We start from the raw sequence: 22,740 nt of genomic DNA, 5'->3' as shown, positions 1-22,740 counted from the left end.
GTCATTCACGGGATGTGGATGTTCCTGGCTGGGCCAGCATTGATTACTCAGAGCTAAGAGCGAGCCACATCACTGTGGGTCTGGAGTCACATGTAGGTCAGACCAGGTAAGGATGGCAGGTTCCTTCCCTAAAGGACATGAGTGAACCTGATGGGCTTTTCCAACAATCAGCAATGGATTCATTAGACTCTTAATTCCTTTGTTTAAAATGAATTCAAATTCCGACCATCTGCCATGATGGGATTTGAATTCAGATCCCCAGAACATTATTTGCGGGTCTCTAAACAGACCAGCCATAATCTCCCCGGTTCCCTGAATGTTACAATTTAGGGTTGTTGGCTCCAACATAGATCAGGTGGTTACAACAAAGAAAATGGAATTCATCACATATAGCACAGAGAAATCTACTATTGATCTTAATATCACAAAGGAAATAGCGCAGTGTCCTTGAGAGATTTGTGGAAGGGTGCAATTGAGCAATAAACATAGACCAGTCTTTACACCAACTCCCACAGTGAAGAACAGCATAGCTTCAGACATACCTGCCTGTGGAATACTGCTAAATAATGTATTACAATGGGGAGATTGGCAAATAATAGGGCTTACACAGCACAAACGTTTGGGAAAAAAAACACAGTATCTTCTTCAAAACTCCTATCTCGGAAAGCAAGTTAAATCGAATGCATCAACTGGGAAATAAGAAGAGGAAATGTTAGAAATACCCAACAGGTCAGGCAACGTCTGCGGGGCGAGAGACAGAATGAATATTTCACAAGTCAGCCACATTTCATCAGAACTGATACCAAACAAGTAGGGTCTCTCGACAATGTACGGAAAGACGCTTTAAGAACGATCGATGGGAAGAAATATAAATTCAATGTTTATTGGAAAAGAAAGAGCTTGAAACAGTGAAGGAGGGAGGATTATTCCGACATTACCTTGGGTAAAAGTGACTGATCACGGAGTCAATACTGAGGTTGCACAAGCATTTTTTCAAAAGGCACACTTCTGAGAATGCTGTTTTTCCAAGGTCATGCAAGACTGTGTCATGGTAAGTTGACTGGCAAATGTCATATGAATATTGAATGGTTCTTTTTTAATAATATTCATGAGGTTTCAAATGTGACGCTGCAGATCATGTTTTCTTTGAGGTCAATAAGATACTGATTGTATAAGTTGTGGCTTTTGACCCAGTGACATTTATGAGCACTCATAAATACAATCCACTGAGCTAAGCAGACACAGAGCCTGTCAACAGTCTAATCTTCTGGGAATGTGCCTGACAGCTGCCCCAGAGAGAACCCTCAAAAAAACACAAAGACAGGGTCCGAAGAGAACGCTACAAATGATCTCTGTTTCAAACGTTAACAGCATGCCGTGAGGGCCAGGTTCAATCAATACTGCCTGAGCACCCAAACATACCACAAGCCAAGGAAATGTTAGTTCACAGCGTTCAATTCAAGGAAGTAATCGTACTTAGCTCTTTAAAATCATTATTAACAAAGGGTTTGCTAAAACACTGGATAAAGAATAGAATCACAAAGCCACCCATGCAGCAACTGTTTTTCTTACAACTACACCTTGCAGTCTGCTCCACCAGTCAATGTGGTCATGGTTAATCCAACAATCATCAACTCCACTTTCCTGCCTTTTCCCTCATATTCCTCGATTCCCTTCCTCATTAAGAATCTGCCTGTCTCAGCCTTGAGCTGAAAATGTGTTGCTGGAAAAGCGCAGCAGGTCAGGCAGCATCCAAGGAGCAGGAGAATCGACGTTTCGGGCATGAGCCCTTCTTCAGGAATCACTGAAGAGCTTCTGGGCAGAGGAGGTGACCTTGGGTGTGCAGTGAGAGAGGGACTCACTGAAATCCTTGTAGAGAGAGGAAGAGAGCTTCTTCAAGGAAGGCATCCTTGCAAGAGGATTCGCAGTAGGTTAAAATCTTCGAGGAGAAAGTGAGGACTGCAGATGCTGGAGATCAGAGCTGAAAATATGTTGCTGTCTCAGCCTTGAGTATACTTTGTGAAGAGAAAGTGTTTGAGAAGAGCTTCTGGGCAGAGGAGATGACCTGGTTTGAGAACGTGGCTGCCCAGTCACTATGACCCTCTGGGGTAAAGAATTCCACAATTCACTAACCTCTGAAAGAAGAAATTCCACTTCATTTCTGTCTAAATTGTGTGTCCCTTTATTCTAAGATTAGTCCCTCTAGTCCTAGACTCTCACACAAACAGAAACAACCTTCCTACGTCTACTCCGTAAAGTCCCTTGAGAATCTTGTATGTTTCAGTCAGGTTGACTTTCATCCATCTAAACTCCAATGATACAGGCCCAGTGTAGTTAATGTCTCTTCATAAGACAGTCCCTCCAACCCTGGTATCAGCTGAGTAAACCTGCTGTGGACTGCCTCAAATGTCAGTGTATCTCTGCTTAGGTAAGGGGCCCAAAACTGTGAACAGTATTCTGATTTAGAGATGCCAGCGTTAGAATGGGGTGTACAAAAGTTAAAAATCACACAACACCAGGTTATATTCCAACAGGTTTAATTGGAAGGACTAGCTTTCCATGAGTCGCCTGATGAAGGAGCGCTGCTCCGAAAGCTAGTGCTTCCAATTAAACCTGTTGGAATATAACCTGGCATTGTGTGATTTTTAACAGTATTCTGGTCTGACGTATGCCTTGTGTAGTTTTATCAAGACCTCCCAACTTTTATACTCCATTCCCTTTGAAATAAAAGCCAATATTCCATTTGTTTTAACGGTTGGGACTAGATTAAATGTGAAAATGTGGGTGGCATGGGCAGGTTGGACCAAAGTGCTTGTTTCCAAACTGTAGACCTGAATGACTCTATGACGGAACTTGAATGTCAGCTTTCTGTGATCCACGCACTAGCAACCTTAAATCCCTGTATGTTGCTTCGGCCTTTCTCCATTTAAATAATATTCAGCTCCTCTATTGCATGTCGAAAAGTGTGGAGCTGGAAAAGCACAGCAGGTTAGGCAACATCCGAGGAGCAGGAGTATCGACATTTGAGGCATAAAGCCTTCGACATTCCAGATGAAGGGTTTATGTCCGAAACATCAATTCTCCTTCTCCTTGGATCATGCCTGACCTGCTGTGCTTTTCCAGCACCATATGTTTCGACTCTGATATCCAGCATCTGTAGTCCTCATTTTCTCCTCTACTCCATGTGCCAATGTGCTTAGCCTCACATTTTCCCACAATATATTGTAAGGGATTTATTATAAGGGGAATAGAGCATAAATGTAAGGATGTTTTGCTCTAGTTGTACAGTGTGTTGGTGACGACCGACTTGACACTGACGTTTTTTACAAACCCACCGACTCCCACAGCTACCTGGATTATACCTCTTCCCACCCTACCTCTTGCAAAAATGCCATCCCATATTCCCAATTCCTCCGCCTCCGCCGTATCTGCTCCCAGGAGGACCAGTTCCACCACAGAACACACCAGATGGCCTCCTTCTTTAGAGACCGCAATTTCCCTTCCCACGTGTTTAAAGGTGCCCTCCAACGCATCTCGTCCACATCCCGCACCTCCGCCCTCAGACCCCACCCCTCCAACCGTAACAAGGACAGAACTCCCCTGGTGCTCACCTTCCACCCTACAAACCTCTGCATAAAACAAATCATCCGCCGACATTTCCGCCACCTCCAAAAAGACCCCACCACCAGGGATATATTTCTCTCCCCACCCCTTTCCGCCTTTCGCAAAGACCGTTCCCTCCGTGACTACCTGGTCAGGTCCACGCCCCCCTACGACCCACTCTCCCATCCTGGCACTTTGCCCTGCCACCGCAGGAACTGTAAGACCTGTGCCCACACCTCCTCCCTCACCTCTATCCAAGGCCGTGAAGGAGCCTTCCACATCCATCAAAGTTTTACCTGCAAATCCACTGATATCATTTATTGTATCCGTTGCTCCTGATGCGGTCTCCTCTACATTGGGGAGACTGGGTGCCTCCTAGCAGAGCGCTTTAGGGAACATCTCCGGGACACCCACACCAATCAACCAAACCGGCCCGTGGCCCAACATTTCAATTCCCCCTCCCACTCTGCCGAGGACATGGAGGTCCTGGGCCTCCTTCACCGCCGCTCCCTCACCACCAGACGCCTGGAGGAAGAACGCCTCATCTTCCGCCTCGGAACACTTCAACCCCAGGGCATCAATGTGGACTTCAACAGCTTCCTCATTTCCCCTTCCCCCACCTCATCCTAGTTTCAAACTTCCAGTCCCCTTGACTTGTCCGACCTGCCTAGCTCCTTTTCCACCTATCCACTCCACCCTCTCCTCCCTGACCTATCACCTTCATCCCCTCCCCCACTCACCCATTGTACTCTATGCTACTTTCTCCCCACCCCCACCCTCCTCTAGCTTATCTCTCCACTCTTCAGGCTCTCTGCCTTTATTCCTGATGAAGGGCTTTTGCCCGAAACGTCGATTTTGCTGAAGCTCCTCGGATGCTGCCTGAACTGCTCTGCTCTTCCAGCACCATTGATCCAGAGTGTGTTGGTGAGGCCATATTTAGAGTACTGTGTACAATGTTAGTCTCTCTATTTAAGAAAGAATATAAAGATATCAGAGAAGGCTTTCGTTTTAAAATGTTCATCTTAGTTTTCAAATTTCAACCCTCCTTATCTCCATAAATAATGCACTCCTGGGGAATAGAACCCAGCTCCTTTTGTTGAAAATAGACCACTACCAAATCACTCGTGTCATTCATTAAAATAACAATTTGCAAGAAACACCAACAGGAAAGTGTGACAATAACAAAAGGTAAGGGTAGGGAAAGAGGGATAGCTAAGTTAAAATATGATGAGATGCTGCCAGTGTTAGACTAGGGTGGACAAAGTTAAAAATCACACAACATCAGGTTATGGTCCAACAGGTTTAATTGGAAGCACTATCTTCTATCTGATGAAGGAGCAGCGCTCCGAAAGCTAGTACTTCCCAATAAAGCTGTTGGACTATAACCTGGTGTTGTGTGATTTTTAACTAACTCAAAATAGGTTAGAGGAGAGATAATGCACACAGTACCCATGGTGCCCACCTCTCTCTCAAGGTTCTGAGGGTCTTGGTGGACAATTCTCTCCCCAAGGTCATCCCGGCACGAAAATAACCGTGGAGGAGGGGGAAGACAGTCGTGAACTATGACCCTGCTCCACATCTCACTGCCTGGACCTGTTGATGGTCAATTTGGCCCAGGCCCGGGAGTAGGCCCAAGAACACAGCCCTTTTTATTCTCCAAGTCACAGCCGTGTTGCTAATTAAAACAACAAGAAGTACACACTGCCCATCAGGGACTGGAACTCAGCGTTTTTACAAACATAAAACCTCAATTAAATCACCCATGTGTCTAATTAAAATACCAATTAACAAACAGTGGTACTTGAGGCGTAGGGGAAGGTAGGAAAATAGGGAGGGGATTAAATTAAAATGGAAGGGGGAAGAATCCAGCTCTGTTTATTTTGATACTTTCAAATTAATTTGTTCAGAGTTGTTTTGATGCACCTCTTGAAGAAGATGGGATAGTTCCTAATCTACCTTGTCCGAGATGCTAATATATACCTTCAGAGGAGAAGGGACATGAACTGTGGGCCTCCGGGCTCAGAAATAGGGACACTACCACTGTGCCACATAGACCGCACACAACCCCCCCCGCCACCACCATCAGAAGGTGGGATTGTTTTTATATCCAAAATTGTGCTTTCACACACAACTCCTCATCAGTAAATCACCCACTTTTAAACATAAGCTGATTTGTGTAGATTCCATTTTAACCTGTTCAGAAATGGTATGGCACACCTCTGGAGCAGGTGGGACTTGAACCTAGGCCGCCTGTCCCAGAGGTAAGGACACTAGCACTGTGCTACAAGAGCCCTAGATGGTGGTATTTGAAGCCAGTCCAATTAACATCACTTATTCTGAATCAATTCTAGAGCCATTCCATTCGGCCTTAAAGGTTTAACGCAGACAACACAGCCTAGAAATGTCAAATGAGAAAAGACGGGCCTGGCTTAATGTTGCCAATTTACTCAATATCACTGGAAGTTGGAGCATGTAAGATGACCTCAGTGGTTAGCACTGCTGCCTCACAGCGCCAGGGTCCCAGATTCGATTCCAACCTCGGGTGACTGTCTGTGTGGAGTTTGCACATTCTCCCAGTGTCTGTGTGGGTTTTCCCTGGGTGCTCCGGTTTCCTCCAACAGTCCAAAGATGTGCAGGTCAGGTGAACTGGCCATGCTAAATTGCCCATAGTGTTAGGTGCGTTAGTCAGAGGGAAATGGGTCTGGGTGGTTTACTCTTCGGAGGGTTGGTGTGAACCTTTTGGGCCGAAGGGCCTGTTTCAACACTGTAGGGAATCTAGTCTAATCTAATCTAATCTAATAAAACCCATCCATTTGTTCAGCCCTACGAACCAATCTCAGTGCAGCCTCAGTATGTGAGCCAACCTCCGCTGTCGGCCATCATGCGCTACTTCACATTAGCATTCAACGCGATTTTCCATCTCACAGATGAATGGCATACCTCCCCGTACCACTAACTGGATGGAAGAAAGTTAAAAATCACACAACACCCGATTATAGCCCAACAGGTTTATTTGAAAGTACTAGCTGCTCTTTCATCAGATATCTGTGGAACTGGATCATAAGACACAGAATTTACAGTACTTCCAAATACCTTTCCCAAAATCCTGCTCCACAAGCTAGTGCTTCCAAATAAACCTGTTGGACTATAACCTGGTGTTGTGTGAGTTTTAAATTTGCGTATCCCAGTCCAACACCGACACCTCCACATCGTGAGTGGAAGGGATCAGGCAAATGTGATGATTTGTTATGAAGGTGTGTTGGGGTTTAAGACAGTGTCACAAAGAGCAGACTCATCCCAGTGAATGACAAAGTTGGTGACCACCCACACTGACGGTCCACTTTTACTCTGGGCATATCATTCAAGCCCCGTTTTCTGAGTGGATTTCCAGGCTTCAGAGGTCGACTCACATGCTGTTTTCTATAAGGTCAAAGCATTTGGTCCCAAAGGAATGCAGGTTTCAAAAGAAAACCTACAGGCTTTTGGATAAATGTGATTGTCCCAGAAGTATTCACAACAATGGTCCACTTTTGCTTCAAGTCTGATATATCAGTCAAACTTTCAAGATTGTCAGCAAGGAGTGAGATGGGGAGAAACCTCTTCACTCAGAGTTGTTCGCATTTGGAATGTGCTGCCGGGGAGAGTGGTGGAGACAAAATAAAAACTACAGATGCTGGAATCCAAGGTGGACAACAGGACTGAAGAAGGGTTACACCCAAAATGTCAACATCTCCACCTCCTGATGCTGCCTGGCTAGTTATGTTCTTCCAGCCTCCTTCCTGTCTACCTGGCAGAGTGGTGAAGGCCGATTCCATTGGAGGCTTCAAAAGAGAGAGCGAGATATATATTTGAAAGGAATGAATTTAGATGGCGATGCAATAGGGCTGGAGTATGGGACTAGCTGGGTAGCTCTTTCAGGAGCCAGTACAGACACAATGGGTTGAATGGCCTTACCCTGTACTGTAAAATTCCATGATTCTAATGAAACAGATGTACTTTTACAACAATCACTGAAACAGCCAATAGCCCCAACGTCCAGTCCATGATCATCCAAAGTCAACTCTACTGGACTGGCCATATGCTTAGGATGCCTGAGTTCTGACTGCCAAAACAAATAATCTTCCCCCAGCTCTAACGAGAGGAGGACAAGGGAACTATTTCAAAGACTCCCTGAAGGCTCCCCTCAAAAACATAAAGGTTAATGCATGGGAACCCCCTCGTACAGAAGAAACCAAGTTCAGAGTCATATAGTTATAGAGATGTACAGCATGGAAACACACCCTTTGGTCCAACTCATCCATGCCGACAAGGTATCCTAAATTAACCCAGTCCCATTTGTCAGCACTTGGCCCATATCCCTCTAAAACCTTCCTATTCATATATCCATCCAGATGCCTTTTATATGTTGTAACTGTACCAGCCTCCATCTCCGCAGCAAGTTCCTGAATGAAGCGACACAATTCTTTGAGGACACCCATCGACAAGAGGAAGTACGGAAAAGGAACTGGAAAACATCTTGCCCGCGATTTTGATGTCAAGGACCAATTCCACCTCCTGGAAACACCTCCAAATGTATGGTGGGAGAGGTGTCTCTAGGATCAGGCTCATCAGCTACATAAGGACCTACAGAACCCGTGACCAGTAATTTCCAATCATTGTTGGTAGCATACACCAAGAGATCATGGTTACCATCTCCAAAGCTAACTTTCAATTCCAGACATATTAGTTAACTTTAAACCCCAGTAAACGCTGTGGGGAGATTTGAACTTATGTCCCTGGGTCCCCTACATTACTCATCCAATAATATTGCCACTATACCACCACCCATGTATACAGCAAGTATTCGCGCTGTAAGATTATTGACTAGGGATAATGCTGTTCCATCCTCAGTGAAACAGCAAGTATCAACATCTCAGACAGGTGCTATCAAATTCTGTTGCACCAGGATACCTGCAGATCAAATAGGTATCAATGCAAATATACATCACGAAAAACACCTGTTCGTCTCAAGCAGAAACTCTCAAGGGAAACAGAAACTAGACTAAAGAAATCTTTCAATTCTTGTCTGCGTTCACAGTCTCTGCTGCATGATCCACTCCACAAAGTTTAATTAAAATTGCAAAATATGTTAGTAACCAGTAAAAAAAAAAGGCTTTCATTGCCTTGCAACCTTTCACAGTCTCAGGGCTGTCCATCAAATAACAACTTTTGTCACTATTATAGGAAACACACATGTCCTACAAAGAGTAATGGGAAATTAGTTGTATACGTTTTTCCAGCTAGTTCTAGAGTGAACAGAGGGGGACTGCACATGATTCTAGTGTATACTATCCAACACTTACCAACTCTATTGACTTAATTCATGGAATCTCAGTGTCATGGCCTGTTTGTAATTGGTGGTGGTGAGCTGCCTTCTTAAAATGTTGCTGTCCATATGCTGTAGGTACACTGCAATGCTATTAGAGACTGAGTTCTGATATTTTGACCCAGTCACAGTGAAGGAACGACAATGCATTTCCAAATCAATATGGTGAATGTCTGGGAGGGGTGCTTGCAGATGGTGGTGTTCACAGGCAACTGATTTCCACCTACTTCCAGCCAGCGTTCCCTCTAATCTTACTGGCCGCAGGAGTCTCTGAGATCCATGCCCAGCAGCAACTTCCGGAATTGGAAGTCAATGCAATGATTGGCATGGAATCGCTGATTGCCATGCACGGAATCTTGGAATGGCAGCACCGGTGCGCAGTAGTGCAGCTCTGAGGAATGTTGCTTCTCAGTGGTAGAGGTCATGGGTTTGCACATGCTGTCAAAGATGATGAGTTGCTGCACGGCATCTTGTAGGTGGTACACACTGCTGTCAATATGCACTGGTGGTGGAGGGAGTGAATGATGAAGGTGATGCAAGGGAAAACAATCAAGTAAGATGTTTTGCCCTGGATAGTTATTGGTATTGGATTGGCTCAACTGGTTAGATGGCCAACTTGTAATGCAGGGTGTTCAATTCTTGCATTAGTTGCAACTCACTTTCTCAACCTCTCTCCTTACCCAAGGTGTGGTGACCTACAGGTTCAACTAACTAGCAGCTGTCTCTCTCTACTGAGACAGCAGTCCTGTGGTCTGGTAGGACTATGGTAACTTCACCTTCCCTCTAGTGAGGCCTGTAGTCATGGCCAAGTGGTTAAGGTGATGGATTTGAAATCCAGGGGTGCTCCCTGCACAGGTTCGAGCCCCCCGACGACGTTTCTCATTTTGTCTCTAGGGCATAGGCTTGGAGTAAAAGGACAACCCTTTAGAAGTGAGATGAGAGAGGAATTTCTCCAGCTAGAGGGTGGTGAATGTGTGGAACTCATTGTTGCAAAGAGCTGTTGAGACCAAGTCATCGAGTGTATTTAAGACAGGGATAGGTTCTTGATTAGTAAGGCAACCAAAGGTTGTAGGGAGAAGGCAGGAGAGTGGGGTTAAGACACATGTCAGCCATGATCGAATGGTGGAGCAGACTCAGTTAACAAAATAGGTAAAAACAAGGACTGCAGATGCTGGAAACCAGAGTTTAGATTAATGTGGTGCTGGAAAAGCACAGCAGGTCAGGCAGCATCCGAGGAGCAGGGAAATCGATGTTTCGGGAGGACCTACTGTGCTTTTCCAGCACCACTCTACTCTAAACTCAGTTAGCAAAATAGCCCACTTCTACTCATATATCTCATGGTCTAATGGTGTTCAGCTTCTTGAGTATTGTTGAAACTGCACACCTCCAAGTGATTGGGGAGTATTCCATCACACTCCTGACTTGTGCCTTGTGGAAGTAGGCAGGCTTTGAAGTGACAGTAGGTACGTTACTCACTGCAAACTATTTCCTCGAGGTGGAGAAGCATGGGAGAGTAGGAATTCACTGGCACCATGTGATTTGACATCATCTAACAGCACTAACAATACAGTCTATCAATTAACATATAGCCATTAATCCCACAGCAACCCCACCCCCACCAACTTTGCTTCAGCTGTAACATTTTCATATTCGTTTATTGACATTGACATAGTTTTCCCAATCCTACATTATCCCACCCACAGCTCACTTTCACCAAATGCACAATGACCAAAAATGTTCTCAAGTCATTTTGAGGAAGTGATGGACTCATGCTCCCTTGGAAGGCAGAGGGGAATGTCAGGTTCTCAAACAGATGGCCCTAGGCAATGGCATATATGAAGACTTAAACATAAAGGCAGCAAAAACTGAGGAAGACAACAAACTGAAATTCTCCTTTTTTCTCCTTTGCACACTAAGGAAAGGCGAATTATTTCCCATATTCTACAATGGTCAGCTAGTCTGTCTTACAGATATTATAAAGGTTAAGGAACTAAAGATGACCTGGACCTGGGGCAAATCTCCCCTGCCTCTTGTTGAAATAGTAGCCATGGGTTTTGATTTGATTTTATTTATTGTTGTCACCTAAGAACAATGAGAAGTTTTGTTTTGCGAGCAGCACAGGTAGATCATAGCAAACAAGGACATACAGATCACAGGGTTCTTAGACAGAGTGAGGCACACAGGGTTCCAGATTTGAGAGGCCCATTCAGCAGTCTGACAGCAGCGGGGAAGAAGCTGTTCTCAAACCTGTTGGTGTGCGTGTTCAAGCATCTGTATCTTCTGCCTGATGGGAGAGGTTAGAGAGAGCATTACCAGGTGGGAGGGGTCTTTGATGATGTTGGATGTCTTTCTACGGCAATGAAAAGTGTCAATGGAGTCAAACGGAGGTTGTCTTCCATGATGGTCTGGGCTGTGCACACAACTTCCTTATGGGCCCTGGGCAGAGCAGTTTCCGTGATGCACCTGGATACAATGCTTTCTATGGTGCGTCTGTAACGGCTGGTGACGGTCCTTATGGACATGCCAGATTTCCTATGCCGCCTGAGGCACGGACAACAGACAGGGTTTGTGGTTTAACATGGCATCCTAATATGGGACAGTCATCAGTGCAGCACTCCTTCGGTGTGCTGGTGAAGGTTCAGTTCAGACCCTGTACAGAATTAATAACTGATACTCAGGGAGTATATTTCACATCGTAATCTTATTGCAGCAGATCATCAATTCCTTTCTTTTTCGGTTTGAAGTGAAATGGCCATGAGATGAAGGGCGGACTTGATCATATTTGCTAAGCGAGGAGGCCAGTACGTTAGCAGAGCCATCGACTCTGATCTGATCGGTGCCATGGGATTGTAAACATCTATGTAAAACACTGCAACAGCAAATCGCTTCTCATCCAATGAATTAAATTACTGAGGCTAAAGTAGTTTGTTGTCACGGTCCAGTCATTCATCATCACAAATATAATTTAAACAGAAAATGTACAATATCTGGTGAACTAGAATAAATGAATCACTATTGCCAGCTGTACTGGTGCAATCAGGTTTTCAAAACCAGTAGCGTCCATTAACCTGGGGAAGTTTAACACAAGTACTTTGGCAAACAGATTACATCTTTAGACTCTGCAACAGTTGTAGAATTGAAAGATATCTCCAGCACTAACTTTACAACATCACGAGAAATAGGAGCTGGCCATTTGGCCCCTCCAGCCTGCCCAAATCACTTAGTAAGATGGCGCGTGATCTGGTTGTGTCTCAGCCTCACATTTTTATCAGATCCCCCGTAAAACTTGGCTATCAAAGATTAGATTAGTTACTGTGTGGAAACAGGCCCTTCGGCCCAACAAGTGCTAACCACTGTGCCACCATGCCGCCCATAAAGGACTGATTAAATCAAACTATGAATTTATGAAGGAGAGTGAGACAGGATTCAGAGTATCATAGAATTGTACAACACAGAAGGAGGCCTTTCAACCCATTGTGTCTGTACCAGCTCCTGATAGGGCTGGAGAGTGGGACCAGCTGGGTGGCTCTATCTCCGTAGCGCACTAACTGGACTAGTTTTAAATATGTATCCAGTTGTCTTTGGAATGTCCTACAGAATCACCTCCACCACTCCCTCAGGCAGAGCATCCCAAATCCTAATGACTCTCTGAATAAAGTTGTTTCTCCTCATCTCACTCCTAGTTCTCTTGCTGACAATCTTGAAAGTGTGACTCCTCATTACTGACTAGTGGAAACAGGATATCCTTCCTTACCCTGTTAAAATGATTCAAAATTTTGAACACCTCAGTCTGATCACCTCCTGATCTTATCTGCTCCAAGGAGAAGTAGTCCAAACTCTCCAATCTTTCCTTGTATCTAAAATCCCTCTTTCCTGGTATCATTCCAGTAAATATCCTTTGCATTCTCTCCAGGACTTTAACATCCTTCCTTATATAAAAGGTGCCCAGAACTGAACACAATACTCCAAATGTGGTCTGACCCAATGATTCCTTACTTTTGTACGCTATGCCTCTAGTTATAAACCCAAGGATCCTATAAGCCTTCGTAACAACTGTTTCAACTTACGTGGTCACCTTCAGAGAATTATGTACATGAACCCTGAGGTCTCTCTGCTCCTGTACTCCCCTCACATCTCCATCATGGAGCCTGTATTGTCTCTCCTTGATTTTTCTACGCAAGTGTAATGCACCACATTTCTCTGCATTGATTTTCCGAAATACCTTGAAACTTTTGATCACATCACCTTCTAAATTCTAGAGAAATCCAACACGGACAGACACCATGTTGGAATGTGCAAACCTAAGTCATTATCACAGGCTCATAGCACGTCAAGAGTTATCCTCTCTGCGTGGTCAAATAAAGGGGTTAATACCAATTCAAAACTTCCTCCATAATATTCCCTGTATAGCAGCATGCCAATGCTCTCGTGTGCAATATAGAAACATAGAACATAGAACAGTATAGCACAGGAACAGGCCCTTCGGCCCAAAGTATTGTGCCAAACATGGCGCCAAAATAATCCCTTCTGCCCACCCATGGTCCCTATGAATGGGAAATTTTGAAACTACAGATGACATGAGTAAATGGAACTCACGGCTGATATGATATAGCCTCAGAAAGGTACATGATATGGTCAGACTCATGTTACCCCTTGTAGCTTGACAGACTAGGTGTGGATACTGTGGTATTAGAGAATCCAACAGACATTTAATATAGAACATAAAACATTACAGCGCAGTACAGGCCATTCGGCCCTCGATGTTGCGCCACCCTGTCATACTAATCTGAAGCCCATCCCACCTACACTATTCCATGTATGCCCATATGCTTGTTCAATGACGACTTAAATGCACTTAAACTTGGCGAATCTACTACCGTTGCAGGCAAAGCATTCCATGCCCTTACTACTCTCTGAGTAAAGAAACTACCTCTGACATCTGTCTTATACCTATCTCCCCTCACTTTAAAGTTGTGTCCCCTTGTGCTTGCCGTCCCCATACTTGGAAAAAGGCTCTCCCTGTCCACCCTATCTAACCCTCTGATTATCTTGTATGTCTCTATTAAGTCACCTCTCAACCTTCTTCTCTCTAATGTGAACAGCCTCAAGGCCCTCAGCCTTTCCTTGTAAGACATCCTCTCCGCCCCCACCCCAGTTTGACCTGTCACCCTCACCTTGACCTCTTTCCACCTATTGCATTTCCGACGCCCCTCCCCCAAGTCCCTCCTCCCTACCTTTTATCTTAGCCTGCTGGACACACTTTCCTCATTCCTGAAGAAGGGCTTACGCCCAAAACATCGATTCTCCTGTTCCCCGGATGCTGCCTGACCTGCTGCGCTTTTCCAGCAACACATTTTCAGCTCATTCCTTCCATATCAGGCAACATCCTAGTAAATATAGCTAAGTATTGTACACAAACATTATATTTACAGGCATGTCTGTATTAAACTATAGGTTTGCAACAGAGCAGCACGTTTTGTATAACATCACATGCTTCAAGTGATTCAAGTTAAGATCAAGTCTGAGATCTTTTTACCCTCAACAACATGGGATCATGTCATGACCATGTCTCTTGAAGGTGCACTGACATACTGACTATGGGACATTCACACAACAAAGGCTGAGCAGAGAGTATTTGAGGAACTTTGTCAAGCTGGCCTAGCAGAAGGATAGGACAACATAGAAGCAGACAGATGAATGGCCTTGATATTAGCAACACAACAGTTCTTGCAATTACTGTTGAAGATGAGGGCTGTGGATACAGGCGAAAGGGATGTAAGAAGGTTGGAGTAAAGAAGCTGGAGTTGTCTTTGTACGTGAGGATACTCCTGAAAAAAATCAGTTACAGAGAGGAGATCCAAGCTCACTAATGCATTAGGTGGCCCAGCCAGATCTGTGAGGAGAAAGTGAGGTCTGCAGATGCTGGAGATCAGAGCTGAAAATGTGTTGCTGGAAAAGCGCAGCAGGTCAGGCAGCATCCAGGGAACAGGAGAATCGACGTTTCGGGCATAAGCCCTTCCTCAGGATTCCTGAGAAAGGGCTTATGCCCGAAACGTCGATTCTCCTGTTCCCTGGATGCTGCCTGACCTGCTGCGCTGTTCCAGCAACACATTTTCAGCCCAGCCAGATCTGTAATGAGATGGCCAAACCAGTGGACTAAATAAATTTAAATATATTAAATCAAGGTAGGCATTTGGAGTAGGTGAGATTAACATGTTAAAGAACACACTTCTAATGGATTCTTGGTAGAGCAATTGCAGTTTAATTTCTGAAAGCAGTCTAAAGGATTGAAGTCATGGTTTTCATTTTGTGAACTTTGACTTCAGTTTGTGAGCAAGATGGGGAGACTTAGCACATAACTGCACAAGCGGTCATTTCCAAAATGGAAAAGCTTACGTTCATTGGGATTATTCACCCAAAAGTCATTAAAATGTGACCAAAGCTCATTAACTATAGGCCATTTAACAAAATCATCAAAGTCCTCTATCTCGTTACAGCGAGAACACAAGGGAAAATTCAAATGGAGTGCACTATTGTAAAGCTCACTAGACAGATAATATCTCTATAATTTTAAGCAATTCTCCCATTTTATTAAAAACAGAGTAACTAAAATAAGGAATTTCATTTTTAAAAGTTTCAGTAGTCCCTTAATGCCTAATCCACCAAACTTCATTCTTGGCAAAAGAACAATTGAACCCATTTCAGATAAATCTGTTCAATTTGAATCCCGAGACAATGTTCCCATTAACAGATAAGAATGTCATATGTTAATCGTGCAATTGTGGTATAACTTCACATTAATTTAAAATTCGTACTTTGTTTTGGAAATGTATCAAAGCGACAATGCCAGTCTCTTCAGAGTTGTGGTAAAATTAAGTCTGATCTAAAATGCCGCAAAAGTTACAAATGGTCTATTGAGGCTTTGTTTGCTGATAACAGCTTGTTGTCAAAAAAAAAGATTGGAGATAGTCATTGCGAGGTTTGAATTATTGTTGTTTATTGATCTCTGGTATCAGAATGGATGTAGGATGACTCTAATTCTTTAAAACTTCCTGGGGTAGAGAAGGAGATGTCTAGCTAGAGATTCAGCTATGGATTCAGAACACTATGGGCAATTTAGCATGGCCAATTCACCTGTACCTGCACATCTTTGGATTGTGGTGTGCCCTTGGTGTTAGATGAGCTGTTAGCTGAGCTGGTCAAGCTTATATTGCCTGTCCTAAGTCAAGTTAACCTGATGTAAACTATCTAGCCTCTAACATTAATACAATGTTGCTCTCATAAGAGTCCATGCTTTCAGGACATGAAAGATGGTGATGCTTTTCAACTGCCTCAGAATATCTGGTTGTCCCAGACCCTTCAGTTATTCTGCTTCATACTAAATATGCAAGCAATCTATAAAGATAGACAGGTGCGCATCAATTTAAAAAATTCAGGAGTTTGTTCAAGAACTTTCTCTCTCAGCATTCATAGCATCCCTACAGTGTGGGAACAGGCCACACCAACCTGTAAAGAGTAACCCACCCAGACCCATTCTCCTACCCAATTACTCTACATTTACCCCTGACTAATGCGTCTAACCTACACACCCTTGAACACTATGGGCAATTTAGCATGGCCAATCCACCTGAACTTGCAGATCTTTGGACTGTGGGAGGAAACCAGAGTACCCGGAGGGAACCCACACAGACACGGGGAGAGTGCACAAACTCCACACAGGCAGTGGCCTGAGGCTGGAATCGAACCCAGGTCCCTGGTGCTGTGAGACAGCAGTGCTAACCACTGAGCCCATGAAGGGAGCAAAGGTGTGGTTTTTTAATCGTTCGGTGTTGTCTCATCATACACAAAGCTCAAAGTAAAACCTGCATTTTATTTATTGTTGCCAGAATTGAATGCCATACGGTCAGGTTTATTTGGGGTTAGGGGGAAGAGGGTAAGATTACATGCCCTGACTGGAAAGTCAGTACCCATCCCTCTACTGCAGCTCCCACAATTTCCACGTGGCGATAACCAGCCGGGGGTGGGGGGAGGTTAGACATCATTGATCGAGAGTGGGAACTCTGTCCACTTGATGGTGAACCTCCGATGGGCACTGAAGACCCTTTCCCAAGGGAGGTTTGCCCAATTCCCCTTCCCCATCCCACCACCAGCCTGTGTAGTGGAAGTTGCTATGCTGCCATCACTCTCTCCTGCCACACACATTACAGTGGCTGAGGTTGGAGTAAGGTCTCCACGTGGCCAGCAACGGAACACTTAGGGCCCTCTAACAGCTGGTGGATGGCCAGCCTGCCTGACACCCTCCCTCCACTTCTTAAGATGGGTGACTGGTGCAGTGGCACCTGTGGGTCAGAAGGTGGCAGTCATGCGCCCATTTTGTTTTCGAGTCGCATTCCTGCCTCCCCGGCCATTTTCAAAAACCATGGCAGGGAGCCAGCGAGTTCACCAACTCGCTGATGAAATTGCACACAGTCAGGAGTCTGATGGAATACTCCCCACTTGCCTGGATGAGTGCAGCCCTAACAACGCTCCAGTGCTTGGCACCATCCAGGAGAAAGCAGCCCACTGGATTAGCACTACATCCGCAAGCATTCACTCACTCCATCGCCCATGCTCATTAGCACCATCTGTCTGCAGAAGTTCACCAACTCACCAAAGCTCTTTAAGACTATACCACTCACCATCCTGACTTGGAAATATATCACTGTTCCTTCACTGTCACCGAGTCAAAATTGTGGGTTTGCCTACAGCACATGGACTGCAGCGGTTCAAGAAGGCAGTTCACCACCACCTTCTCAAGGGTCAATAACCATGACATATTCAGTAAAGCTTATGTTCCCAAAATTACAAAACACTAGGATATAACTCACTGAATATCTGGCCATCATCATGGTGGAACATTTAATGAATCACCCATCAGAATGGTTTATGCAACTTAACGAGACCATTATTAATCACATTGTATCGAGACTGTCAAGCTATTTCCAAGAAAGGTCTAGCACAAAGGAATGGAGATATAAAATTAGACGTAAGAAACTTTGGATGGAGATTACAAGAAATGTTTCTCGTACTGAAGGTTGAAAGCCTCTGGTGGGTCCACACGAATGGAGACTGGTAGGATTGAGTGGTCTGTCCCCATGGTGCAATTACTGTTCAAAATTCTATTCGCGTCTCGGTCAATCTGTGATCATCCAAATTAACTCCTGAACACTTTACTCTGTCGATGAGTTGGTCATTAATTGGGAGAATCTGTCCATGGATTGGTCATTTCCCCACAGAATCATGAGAAATTCTGGTACAGAAACAGACTCTTTGGCCCATCAAGTGTTTCTGTCCCATATGAGCTAGGCTAATGAATCTATTCAGCTTAAATCCATTTAATTTTGCGCGGCCCTTTTCTCAAGCACTATCCATATTGATGTTCTCTACTTTGACAAGTCTGTAGCAGATTCACATCCAGTTGTAACCTGCGCAGATTCATTTTTTTCCCAAACAAGCACTTATAAATCTTTCTGTGGTTACATTAAACTTAGTGCACTTGAAATGACTTTGAAAAGCTCTTCTAGCACATTGCTAGAATTTGCAATTACAAATTTCATTGGCAAGTCTCTAGTTAATTTTGCCAAAATGTTTTCAGTGGGTTGGGTTGTAGCCTGATCTCTCCATTATTATGTAATTTGTAGCAACTAAGCTGCCAGCCCACACCCAAAATATTTTTTGAATGTCGTGTTTTCTGAATGTGCAAAATTTATTAAACACAATTCAAAGATTAAGTTGTTTAACTAGTTCCTGGATAGTTTCTTGGACTGTATGATCTAAGAATGTTACGAAATCCCAGTCTGTAATGCACTGAATCCAGTCAAATGTGATTTTGAAAGCACTACAATTAAGCTCAGTAGCAGTTGTCTAGCTAAGGAGTTTAACAGTGAAGTGTTGTCTTCTGAAATTTTAGTCCTCACATGCAGACTAAATAGACACAGAAGTCAGCACTTTGATATTGGTCCACCATTCATTAAACTCTTAGCTGATCTGTTTGTGCTTTGAATTCCCAACTACACCACAATCAAAACTAGAAATTGCTGGTGAAACTCAGCAGATCAGCCAGCAACTGCAGACAGAAAGCAGCGTTAATGTTTCGAGTCCAGTGGCCCTCCTTCAGAACCCCAACATCACTTGCTTCCACTGCCTAATTTTAGAACTCTTACTGATCTTTCATTAGTTTTGTTTTATTCTTTTAACAGTTTTGGTCTGGAGCTGTGAGCAGTGAGACGAAGAAAATCTTTAGACTGTGGGGCAGCAGCTTGCGCTAAATAAAAGGGACAAACACGCTGTTCTTTGTTTGTGAGGCCAGGCCCAAAAAGTTAATTGTAGGTTGGTTCTTGATGAGAAGGTTACTTCGAGTCTTCGATACCTGGGGAGAGCGGGATGTTGTAACAGATAAACATGACCATTAACGTGGTCAGTGTCTGGGAATGGCTGCCAGCAAGTCTGGATACAAACATGTTGGTCAAATAGAGGGAGGGGCAAGAGAGTTTGAAGTGTTTCCGTTTTGGACTGTGTGTCTGAAAGAAGACGTTTGGCTGCTGATGCTACACCATGAAGTTCTGAAAGCTCCCTGCCTAACCTCCCATTATGAAAGTTCAGAGAATAGAAACTTAAACATCCTCAGAGTGAACTGAAAAGGTGGCCCTGCTCAATGTCTTCCGAGTATTGACCAAGAAACATCATAAGCGCCTGCAGAACAATGCGTCATGAAAAACGTTTATGTAAGCTGCTCAGTTTTATTATTTTCCATGTTTGTTTGTCTGACTGTCCTTTCTGGGGCGGAAAACAAAGGTTATTGGGTTTAAATCATAAAATCAATTAGATTATTTTGCTAATTAATTTTGCTTTACTATTGTTACTATACTAGTAATCAATAGTTAAGTCTTTTGATTAAGCTACAAACTCAGTGTCTGGAATTGATTATTCACTGAGTCTAGAATTGGTTATTGGGAAAAGACTGGTTAGGAACCATTGGGGTTAATCGTGAAGGTCTTTGACGATTTTAATTTGACTGCCTTGCAAATACAGAGGTCAGAAGGTTGATCTAATTCGGCTATCTCTATGTTATAAGACTAACGAGAATTTATCTGCCCCATCTTAAAAATAAGCAATGATTCTGCATCAAATGCCTGCTAAAGCAGAGAGTTTCAAAATCACTCAACCCTCTATGAGAACAGAAATGACTTTTCGTTTCTGTTCTGAAAAGGCAACCTTAAATTTTAAATCAGTGCCCCACCAGTTCTGGAATTGACCTGAAAGGTCCTTTTCAAGATCATTCAGGATCTTAAACACTTCAATCAAGACACATTTCATTTTTCTAAACTCCCATCGAAATAATATCAGCACAAATAGTTTTTTTTTAAAAGTATTATTCTTTTGTAGGATGCAGATCTCATTGGCATAAGCCAGCACCTGTTGGCTATCCCTAATTGTCCTTAGAGTGGCTTAGTAGGCCAATTCAGAGTCAACCAATCTCTGTGGGCCTGGAGTCACGCATAGACCAATCTGGGCAAAGATGGTGGATTTCCTTCCTGAGAGAATATTTGCCATATAATGGTCACTATTGCGAAGAATAGCTTGCAATTCCAGATTGAATTTAATTAAATTCAAATCCCCCTCGACACTCTGATGAGATTTGAACCAGTGCAAATTACTCACTTTTAATCTTTAATTGCAGTACACTTTTGCTCAAAAGCTTTTTTTTTGTTGTTCCACTCAGGTATAGACTTTTACAAAATAATCGAGCACAATAAATTATTTCAGAAATCTGTATTTTATCAACAGAATGCCTGAGTGGCTGAATTCATCAGGCACTTTCTGAAGATTAATTAGCACATTTCCACATTCTCAACACACCTAAAAGATCACTTGGACCAATCCTTCATTCTTGAAATGTAGTTACAGGCAAATGCCTGGAAGAATTGCACACAGCAGGCTTCCACAGAATAGCAAAGGGATAAATTACAAGTTAATTAAAATTCCTCCATCAACATCATAGAAATAGATTAACTGGTTCAATGTTCAAAATACACGGGGGGGGGGGGGTGCAGATTAGTTCTGGGAGAAATCGAGGACTGCAGATGCTGAAGATCAGAGTCAAGAGTGTGTTGCTGGCAAAGCACAGCAGGTCAGGCAGCATCCGAGGAGCTGGAGAGTCGAAGTTTCAGGCAAGAGCCCTTCATCAGGATGGGATTAGTTCTGAAAGCAACCATGATGGTCTGGGGTTTAAATCGGGGGAAGGGGGGGTTGGGGAAACAATGAATTGCAGACAAGTATCCACACACTCCCCCAGGCTCCCAGTATCTCCCCATATCCCTATAATGGATACAATCTGTGAGGAGCTGTTCCTCCAATCACAGGGCTGATTCTCTCCTGTGCTTGCTGCTAATTGGTTCAGAGCGAGCCTATCTGCAGCAAGCACAAGAGAGAAGCAACCTGTGACTCAAGCAGCGATCAAAATGGGTGTGGCTGCAGAACATAAGGCGATAAGATATAGAAGCAAAATTAGGCCATTCGGCCCTTTGAGTCTGTTTTGACATTCAATCATGACTGATAGGTTTCTCAACCACATTCTTCTGCCTTCTCCCAGATCCCTTTACTCATCAAGAACCTATTGTGACAATACTGTCAACTTTAAAAAGGTTATTTCATCCTTGGTTTTTTTTTTGAAGAGAGGTCGTAAAGGCAGAGGTGTCAAAGAGTCTCGGTTTTAAAAGGTTCTTTGTTTTTTTTAAAGCAATTTAACAATGGAAGGGGAGGGGCCAGTTCTCCTAGTTCAGGTTCCCAGTTTTTTTTTTAAGCTGTACCAGTCACAAGATGAGAGAGTCTGAAATGGGTTGCATGCTTTAGTAAAAGATTCCTGACAGACTTTCTCTGAAATCTCTCTTTCGATATTATTCCCTCCAACCTGTAAGGATCTATGTTTGAATTGACCTTTTTGCCAAGAGGTGTGTTTAAGGGATGTTACTGTGTTGGAACAGTTAATTAGTAATAGTTACTGTGTCGGGTCAGTTAAGTTTTCCAATAGTTAAGTTTTCCAATAGTTAAGTTATTCTAAATTCCATTTTCTTTTTGTTCGTGTTTCAACTGTAGTATTTAAATAAATTATCTTTTGCTTAAAGCCGAGTGGTTTAACCAGCTGCATCGCACCTGGAATATCCACTCACATCTACCTTTAAAATAAGAAAAGGTTAGGTTCTAGGATACTTTCTTAAAATACTTTGAGGAAGTCTTTTGTGTCTTAAATACACTCAATATGGTAATGATTTCCATAGATTCACCACCTCTGGCTGAAGAAATTCCTCCTCATCTCAATTCTAAAGGGTCATCCCTTCACTCTGAGGTCGTGCCCTTGGGTCCTAGCATCTCCTACTAGTGGAAACATCTTCTCTACATTTACTTTGTCCAGGCCTCTCAGTGTTCTGTAAGATAAGCAGGCAGAGTATCTGGGAGAAACCATGTAGATGAAAGGGAATGGGGAGTGAAGCTGCCCATGCCTGGGCTGGGGGAGTGAGGTCAGAGGTCAGGGGATGAGATGAGGCTGTAAAGTAAAGAAATGGGGCTGAAAAAGCAGCTGAAGGTATGTGAAGAGGGTCCTCAGAGGGGGATAGAGGGTTCTCAGAGGGGGATAGAGGGTCCTCAGAGGGGGATAGAGGGTTCTCAGAGGGGGATAGAGGGTCCTCAAAGGGAGAAGGAGCAGATTTTAAAAACTTGAAAAAGTAGTCCTCAGT

General features: G+C 43.7%; 1 protein-coding gene across 4 annotated transcripts in view; it reads right to left on the bottom strand.

The window, feature by feature from the left end:
- ndst1b (N-deacetylase/N-sulfotransferase (heparan glucosaminyl) 1b) overlaps window positions 1-22,740 on the bottom strand; it is a 292,956-nt gene that overhangs the window by 246,595 nt on the left and 23,621 nt on the right. Inside the window, exon 1 of one of the 4 annotated variants that reach the window (XM_087995120.1) lies at window positions 939-988. The exons of the other annotated variants lie outside the window; for them this stretch is intronic. The gene's annotated coding sequence lies outside the window, so the exon portion shown is untranslated. Of the gene's footprint in view, window positions 1-938; window positions 989-22,740 lie in introns of those variants that run through there. 4 annotated transcript variants of the gene reach the window in all.

Source organism: Chiloscyllium plagiosum, unplaced genomic scaffold (assembly GCF_037043375.1).
Source record: "Chiloscyllium plagiosum isolate Xiang-an unplaced genomic scaffold, Cpla_swu_hap1 HiC_scaffold_16, whole genome shotgun sequence".
Taxonomy (NCBI): domain Eukaryota; kingdom Metazoa; phylum Chordata; class Chondrichthyes; order Orectolobiformes; family Hemiscylliidae; genus Chiloscyllium; species Chiloscyllium plagiosum.
This window is presented reverse-complemented; position numbering and strand designations above follow the sequence as displayed.